The sequence below is a fragment of the Echinops telfairi genome, unplaced genomic scaffold (assembly GCF_000313985.2).
Source record: "Echinops telfairi isolate 266 unplaced genomic scaffold, ASM31398v2 ScPeMD7_7458;HRSCAF=8496, whole genome shotgun sequence".
NCBI classification, from domain to species: Eukaryota; Metazoa; Chordata; class Mammalia; order Afrosoricida; family Tenrecidae; genus Echinops; species Echinops telfairi.
This window is the reverse complement of record NW_022111358.1, coordinates 39,384,598-39,387,093: the sequence shown is the minus strand read 5'-3', so window position 1 is coordinate 39,387,093 and position 2,496 is coordinate 39,384,598. Positions and strand designations below refer to the sequence as shown.

The window sequence follows — 2,496 nt, the reverse complement described above, 5'->3', positions numbered from 1 at the left end:
TACTAGAATAAGAAATGGAAAACCTCTACTAATTGGCGACTATGTGTCCTTGGTAAAAGAGACAGCTGTCTCCCAGCCCTAGAAGGAGTCAGCAAACTTTGTCTATAAAGAGCCAGATGATAAATATTTCAGGCTTTACAGACCACTCAGGCTCTGTCGTGATGAGTCAACTCTTCCGCCGTAGTGTGAAAGGAGCCCTAGATAGATAACAAGTAGACAGATGAGTGTGGCTCTGTCTCAAAACTTTATTTACAAAAACAGGTGTTAGCTATGTTCATAAGAGGAGGCATGGCCTATTATTTTCCATGGCTTTCCTTTTTTTTTTTTTTTTTAATTTCAACGCTCTGTCTGGTTTGCGGATCAGGATGATGAGGGCCTCATAAGATGACCTGGAAAGTAGTTCCTCCCTTGCATTTTTCTGGAAGAGTTCCCATAGAATTGATGTAGGTTTCTCAGAGTTTTGCTAGAATTTCCAGAGAAACTGTCTGGACCTTGAGATTTTTTTCAATTAAGAATAGATAGATAGATGGATCGTTTTATTGAGTAAGAATACATATAATTTTAAATAGGTATGTCTGACCTAGCCATGGTGCTTTCCATTGCCTCGTGTGTATGTAAAAGTTGAACATTAAAAATGGAAGACCAAAGAAGAACCGATGCATTTGAGTGGTGCTGCTGGTGAAGAATAGTGAAAGTACATGGACTGCTAAAGGGACAAATTGATCTATCGTGGAAGAAGTATGGTCAGAGTGCTCCTTCGAGGCAAGAGTGGCAAGACTTCATTTTACACACTTTGGGCATGTGAGGAAAACACAGTCCCTGCAAAAGGACATCATGTTTGGTAAAATAAACGGGCATCACAAAAGAGAAAGACCCTCAAGGAGATGGATTGACACCGTGGCAGCAGTGATGCGCTGAAGCATCGGAACAATGGTGAGGGTGATACAAAGTTAGGCGGTGCTGCATTTTGTGGTGCATAAGGTCACTATGGGTTGGAACCGACTCGATGACACCTCACAGCAACAATAGCAAGCCAGGCCAGTGGCTCAAGCCAGGCCAATTGCTCATATGCAAGTTCAGGTTGAAGTTGAAGAAAATGAGAACAAGTTCATGAGAGTTACAATACCACCTTGTGTCCCTCCCACCTGCATTTCAAGAGCATCTCAGGAACAGATTAGATGCATTGAGCACTAATGCCAGAAGACCTGATGTGCTGTGAGAGGGCACCAAGAACATTATCCATGAGGAAAGCAAAAGGTCATTCAAAAGACAGGAAAGGAAGAAAAGACCAAAATGGATGTCAGAAGAAACTCTGAAACTTGATTTTAATCCCAGGGTAGCTTAAGGCAAATGGAAGAAATGAAGACAAAGAGCTAACCAGAAAAATCTCAAAGGGCAATGTGAGAAGACAAGGTGAAACATGAGAAGGAAATGTGCAAAGACCTAGAGCTAGAAAGCCAAGAAGGAAGAACACACTCAGTGTCTCTTGACCCAAAAGAGCTCAAGAAAAAACCCAAGTCCCGGATTGCAATATTGAAAGATTCTATGGGCAAAGTACTAAACGATGCAGGAGGCATCAAAAGAAGATGGAATGACTCTGTGTAGAGTCATTTTGCCATTGACTTTGACTCTGTGTAGAGCCGCTGTGCCAAAAAGAACTAGTCCACATTCAGCCATTTCAGGAGGTGGCATATGAGCAAGAACGAATAGTACTGAAGGCAGATGTCCACTCTACACTGAAAGCATTAGCCAAAAACGAGACTCCAAGAATTGATGAAATACCAACCGAAATGTTTCAACAAGCTGATGGAAGCTCTGGAAACAGCTGCTTGACCAACTGACTGGAAGAAATCCATATTTATACTCATCGCCATGAAAGGTGACCCACAGAATGTTTGACTTATAAAACGATATTATTGATATCACACACAAGTAAAAGAATTTGTTTTTGTATCCAAAATGGGTTTATTAGAATAGCTTCCCACACATCTGGATTCAGGGGCTTTTAGTGCTGCTTTCGTCTGAAGGAGCATCCTTCTGTGTGCTTTTCCTCCTGTAGGCTGACAGAGGACAGTAGAGCAGCCAACACACGAAATGACTGTTTGTGCGTGGCTGAAGACCGTGGTGATTTGATAGCAGGCTGGGCATTTGATATCCATGAGGTAGGTCTTGGGGATCTGCCCCAGGCGCTGCTTCTTGTGTTTTCTCTTCTCCTCTTTGGGAGAGGGATGAGGAAATCCTTTGTGAGAGGGATGATCACTGGGGAGGTCATCAACACCGGATTCAACAATGGTTGTAGCAGGGAGTTTCAATAGGTTCAGGCCATATTCAGAAGAGGACCTGTGCATTGTCTAGAGCAGGGGCCTCAAACTACGGCCCCGCGGGCCACATGTGGCCCAGCAAGGACATTTATCCGGCCTGCCAGCTGGTTTTGCACCCCCCTCCCTTTTTTTTACTTCAAAATAAGATATGTGTAGTGTGCATAGGAATTTGTTC

At 43.2% G+C, this 2,496-nt stretch overlaps 1 pseudogene; it reads right to left on the bottom strand.

Annotated features, from left to right (window-relative positions):
* Window positions 1-2,005: 2,005 nt before the first annotated feature.
* LOC115872853 lies at window positions 2,006-2,348 on the bottom strand (annotated as a pseudogene).
* Window positions 2,349-2,496: the final 148 nt, after the last annotated feature.